At 46.6% G+C, this 5,851-nt stretch overlaps 1 long non-coding RNA gene across 1 annotated transcript; it reads right to left on the bottom strand.

Annotated features, from left to right (window-relative positions):
* Positions 1-1,868: 1,868 nt before the first annotated feature.
* LOC309337376 lies at positions 1,869-5,525 on the bottom strand. Its single transcript, XR_014154228.1, has 3 exons — positions 5,185-5,525; positions 3,355-3,432; positions 1,869-2,486 (listed from the first exon to the last, which is right to left on the bottom strand). It is a non-coding gene; the product is annotated as an uncharacterized lncRNA (long non-coding RNA).
* Between the last annotated feature and the right edge of the window lie 326 nt (positions 5,526-5,851).

The following is a 5,851-nucleotide window of genomic DNA, read 5'->3' as shown; positions in this document are numbered from 1 at the left end:
AACAGGTTCTTGAGTTGGCTCCTGGATGGTTTCTGTATAAATATTCACTGTTTGTCCAAATTTTTTGACTGCAACAGTCATCAAATCCATCTTCTCATGCAACTGCTCCAACAAAGCACTTGTCTTGCAAAAAGCAAGCACCAAAACATCTTCCGAACACATCTTTGTTTAAGGTCACAGTCTGGTCCCACGATCCTTATCACCACAGCTGTAAAGTCCCAGGTCAACTCCAGCAGGAATTTAACAAGCTCCCTCTAGAGGAGACAATTTCTATTTGTATCCATCTTTTGAAAGCAGATCCAACAAAAGAAAGTTACTTTCATTTTTCAGGTTTTTTGTTTCTTTTAAATGCAAAATACAACATTGGAGACAATTTGTTTCTCTTCTTTATCTGTCAACGGATGTTACTTTCACAGTCAATGAACTTCACCAAAAATCTCTGTCTCTGACACCCCGTTCCCAGGTTTGAGACGGTGGAAATTTATCTTTCTTTACTCTCTCTCCTGCAGGCTTACACAGTCAAAAATCCCCCTCTTTACTCCTACTTCCAAGAGGGGCTTAAATGGTTAAAACAGGAGGAATTTTAAATCTTTATGTAGAACTTTCCAGACTTTAGCTTGCACGATTTTTGCTTCAGGCTATTTACAAAAACGGAAGGCGGACTTCCTGTTTTAGACCTTCCCGTTTGAGTGCCAAATTAAAGTGTTTCTAAGCCCAATTTTCCGTTCTACTCACGGGTACTTGTTTAGAGTCCAATTGTCCACAGGAAAAAGTCAGCGCTCTCTGGCAACGGCTGTGCGGCTTCACTCCGTAAAAATAGCGGTCGATTCAAAACACCGCGCCGCTCTCCCCACGTCGCTTCGGATCCCCGAAAAGGGGTTTCCTTGCTTGTGGGGGGGGGTGCTCCTGATGTCAGCCGAATCCCACGTTCCCAGGCTTCTTCCGCCTGGGATTTTTAAGGGGTCTTCGCCGCGGCGGCAAGACCCGATTTTCGCGGAGCACATTCCTCTGGATCAGAGGAATTCCGCCATGGCCGATGGCGCTAACCCGGAAGTCACTTTTTGGTTAATTCAGATCACTCTAACTTGACTTCTGAGAGGTTAAGCCGAGAGGTGAGAGGTGTGGGGACTTTGTGCGCACAATGACTGGAGGAGTTTGTAAATAATACTCGTGGTTCAATGGTTGCCAACCTGACCAGTAAAGCTTTACTCTCAACGAATTGGGTAAGGTATATATTTTTATCACAAATCGGTAACCGGATACCGTGGTCAATGGCATAAAAAGAAACTGAGAGATCAAGCAGAACCAGGAAACAGCTTTTACCTTTGTCTCTCGCTTGCCAGAGATAATCAACCAGTGCCAACAAGGCGGTCTCAGTCTGATGGCAGGTCCTGACACTCAACTGGAAGAAATGCAGTCCAAATGGTCCATATCCTCCAGATATGCCTGGATTTATTCTGCAAGAAACATACATTTAAATTGTTTTCCCCCTGTGAGTTTGCTGATGTCTTCTAAGCGTTTCACTATTAATGAAGTTCTTTCCACAATCCATGCATTTAAAAGGTTTCTGCCCTGTGTGAATTTGTAGATGCTTTTTAAGGCGTCCACTCAAAGAGAAGCTCTTTCCACACTCTATGCATTTAAAAGGTTTTTCCCCTGTGTGAGTTCGTTGATGGTTTTTAAAGTTTCCACTCTGACTGAAGCTCTTTCCACACTCTATGCATTTAAATGGTTTTTCCCCTGTGTGAGTTCGTTGATGGTATTTAAGGTTTCCACTCTGACTGAAGCTCTTTCCACACTCTATGCATTTAAATGGTTTTTCCCCTGTGTGAGTTCGTTGATGGTATTTAAGGTTTTCACGCTGACTGAAGCTCTTTCCACACTCTATGCATTTAAATGGTTTTTCCCCTGTGTGACTTTGCTGATGTTTTTTAAGCTGTGCACTCTGAGAGAAGCTCTTTCCGCACTCCATACATCTGAATGGTTTCTCACCCGTGTGAGTTAGATGATGTGCATTAAGTTGATCACTCAAAAGGAAGCTCTTTCCACACTCCATACATTTAAATGGTTTCTCCCCCGTGTGAGTTCGCATATGTATATAGAGGCTTCCACTCTGTGTGAAGCATTTTCCACACTCAAAACATTTATATGGTTTCTCCCCTGTATGAGTATATTGATGCCTTCTTAGCGATTGTCTATGACGGAAGCATGTTCCACACTCCATGCATTCAAATGGTTTCTGCCCTGTGTGAGTTCCTTGATGTTTTGTAGGAGTTCCACTCCCACAGATGTCCTTGCCACAATCCATACCTTTAAGTGGTATCTCCATTGTTTCAGTTCATTGATGTGAACTAAGTGTGTTCACTGACTGAATCATGTTGTTTATTCCATATATTGAAATGGTTTATTTGTGATTCCTAATGAAAGTACAGATTGCTCTGACTGTCCTTTCTGTCGCTTGCTTCCGAGTAGGGGGAAAGGAAATCCTGTAAAGAAGAGAACAAAGGAATATAACACACATCAAGTGCCTTTGGTACCTTCTCTTAATTTAACATCTCCTACACTCTTCCTTTTTCTATGTTCCTATCTTTTAGGAAATGAAATAATGTCAGATAATAGTAATGCATCATCAGCTTTTAATCATGATCAAGTATCGTTAATAATGCAGCGTGATCCTAGATACACTGGTTCTCTTGAATTGCCAATTTAAATACGGAGGTTCCTCACCGGAAAGGGAGCTTCTCTCTCTCCATAATCCTGCTATTTATTTCTCCGGTTCAGAATTCCCAATGAAAATTTTGTCCTAATCACTAAAATGTTTGGTTGCAAGTTTCTTTGGGTTGACCTGGTAAACTAAAGGGACTAACAAATTCAATCAATCGTAATAATGGACTACAGGAACCCCTGAATTTCACTAGCAATCTTCCCCTATATCCCAAAGACATCAGAATAAATATAGTGGTTAATACTGGGAATTTGGTGGAATGGAGAGGAAGAGTGGGACGTAGTTATCTCTGCGTAAAGGTAAAGAAAGAAAGAAAAAGGTATCTCTGCCTACAACCTGCCTAGCAATGGGCAGGGAAGGGCAGACTGGAGGCCATGTCTCTCCACAGAAACATGGGTAAATGGGTGAAATTGCAGAAGACAAGCCAAAAGTGGGTCATCTTCTCGATCCAGCAGGGCTTTTTATATTTTTTAACGTAGTGAGTCTGACCAAACTGCAGGAGGCAGTGGAAGACAGGAGTGCCTGGCGTGCTCTGGTCCAGGGGGTCACAAAGAGTCGTACATGACTAAACGACTAAACAACAACAACAAACGTAGTGAAATGTCTCACTGCATACTCAAAGGGCTTACCTCTCAATTTCCCCTTCACATTTCTGTGTTTTTCTTTTTCTAGCAAGATGTGCTTAGACTTGTGAATCAGAGTCTCTCCTGTGTGGAACAAATAAAAGAGAAGTGCCGTTTATGTCATATGTGACTGTCAAAGTCTTCAGGAACATTTATCTTTTGAAGCAAACACAACAAAGTTCCTGGTGGCCCATTGGAGGCGAATAAACTTATAATGGCCTAAACCCTTGTGGACAGCAGGAGAATGCTGCAGATTGCGGGCCAGGAAAGCTAACGCCACCATTAACCTGTGTGTTTCTTTGTGGGTTTTGCATAGTTGTTTTGGAATTTGCACCACAATATCAGTTCATCAAATGTTACAGACAAAATTACAGCATTGCTATAAAAAATGATCCCACCCACTCCCTTTCTCTCTCACACAGTGTTTGTAGATATGGGAATCTCACACACCTCGCCAGTAATAATGGCAATAACTGGTCTGCATCTGCACATGTCTGTGTGGAAAGCCTCCAGTTACAGGCATTGTCTATCCTGATAATGGACCCTTTATCCTTTTAAGCACCCCAGACTGGGAAGGTGCATGCATTTGCTGTCTTTGGGTGCCGATGGATTGTATCTCAGCTTGTAAATCCCTCTGACATTGCCTAAACAAGAAAAAAGTTATAGAAAGGCTGTCCATTTGTACATTACAGTGGTACCTCGTGTTAGGAACTTAATTCTTTCTGGAGGTCTGTTCTTAACCTGAAACTGTTCTTAACCTGTGGACTCTTGGCATCCTTCCCAGGAAACGGGGGATGAGAACGCTTCAGCATGTCCAAAGATGTTGCAACTGAGTGAGATAAAAGTCAGTTCTCAGGCCTGCTCTGACAGAGCCTATTCATTAGCCTTTTGAAGCCTTCTCGTGCTGATAAAAGAATAACATTTTGCCTATGTGCCAGCATCTTGTGAGAATCCACAGAAAAGCTGTAGCTGTGGATTTTTAGAAGACAAAAGGAATTTTGGACAGTTTTGAGGCCTGGGGTGATTATTGAGGGGTGTGTGACTTCGGGCCTAGGTGGGGTCACCTGTCCTCACCTTCCTTCAGTACCACTTTAGCTAATGGGGCCTCCCACTGCCACCACATGATTTCTGTTCTCATCCTGAAGCAAAGTTCTTAACCCGAAGTACTATTTCTGGGTTAGCAGAGTCTGTATCCTGAAGCGTCTGTAACCCAAGGTACCACTGTATATACAAATCCTGAAAGAATTTCCATAGCACCTCCAGTCATTTTTTATTTTTTTTTTTACATTATCACTGTCAATTAACCATGCAGTGGAATTGACACTTAAAACTGAAATCCAGGGAGAGGCAAATGAGTTTATGTCCTTTCGTCGAAGAGGATTCCAGAAGCAAAGACCCCCTCTGGACGCCCTCTCTCCTTCCTCTCAAGAGCTTCCTGCGCTTTCCTCTCCTCTCCAGCTGGACCAACGACCAGAGTCCCGCTTCTGGAGCCCCCAGCAGCAGCTGGCCTGGGGGTGGGGGAAGGAGAGTGCAGCTTCCAGGAAGGAGGGGAGGGTGGGGAATTGGCCCCCCTCCCATTTTCAGGGATCCCTCTCCCCAAGGCAGATTTCTGGGCAGGAGGGAAAAGCCAAGGCAGCGTCTCCGGAGATTCCCCCGCCAGCGCCCAAGTGGGAGACCTCCCTTCCGATGGGCAGCGTCTCTTTCTCCCTCTGCCCCCGCTGCCAATGCGGGACGGGGCTTTCCTCCCCCAGGGAGGCTTCCCCTCCTCCCCAAGTTCCCCTGCCCCCTCCGTCCCCAGTCCCTCCTGCGCCCAGAGACCCCCTTGGCCCGGCTCACCCCTCGCCCGGCGCGCAGAATCTCCCTCGAGCGCAGCACCGACCTCTCCATCCGGAGGAGCCTCAAAGGACGAGCAGGGAGGGGGAAGAAGGAGGTAAGAGACGGAAGTGGGGGAGGGAGGGGTCTCTTCCCAGGCCTCTCTAGGCATCTCGGCTCTCTCGTTTCCGTAACCCCTTCCATGCACTCTCCTTCTCTCCAGCCAAGAGAGGCGCGCCTCGCCACCCGCGCGCAGCCAGGAGCTTCCCGAGGGATTCCTGCCAGGGGGAAACCGGGACGCGTCCCGAGGGGCGCTTGTTGGGGGGGGGGCCTTGGTTTTCGCCAGCCGAAGGGTCCCAGGAAAGGCCCTTTCGGGGGGGGGGGGGTGAAGTCCCTTTGTCCTTTTCTTCCCCCTCCTCGCTCTCACCACCACCTTCCCACGTGCAGCATCTTCCTTTGGCCTCCCTTGTTCACGTTTCCCATTCCCTTCACTGCAATTTAAAGAGGGGGCTGGCTGTCCAACTGACCCCCTCCCGCCCTCCTTCATCACTTCCTGCCTCTCTGGGAAGCAAGTTCATTGACAGGCGATTGCTCCCTGGAAGCGGAGTCCTAGGAATGTAGTGGGAAAGGACGCGCCCCCAGGGTCATGGAGCCCAGGGTCCCTCAGCCTTTTCCCGACAATGGCCGCCTT

The sequence above is a fragment of the Podarcis erhardii genome (assembly GCF_964252035.2).
Source record: "Podarcis erhardii genome assembly, chromosome: 2".
Lineage (NCBI taxonomy): Eukaryota > Metazoa > Chordata > Lepidosauria > Squamata > Lacertidae > Podarcis > Podarcis erhardii.
This window is presented reverse-complemented; position numbering and strand designations above follow the sequence as displayed.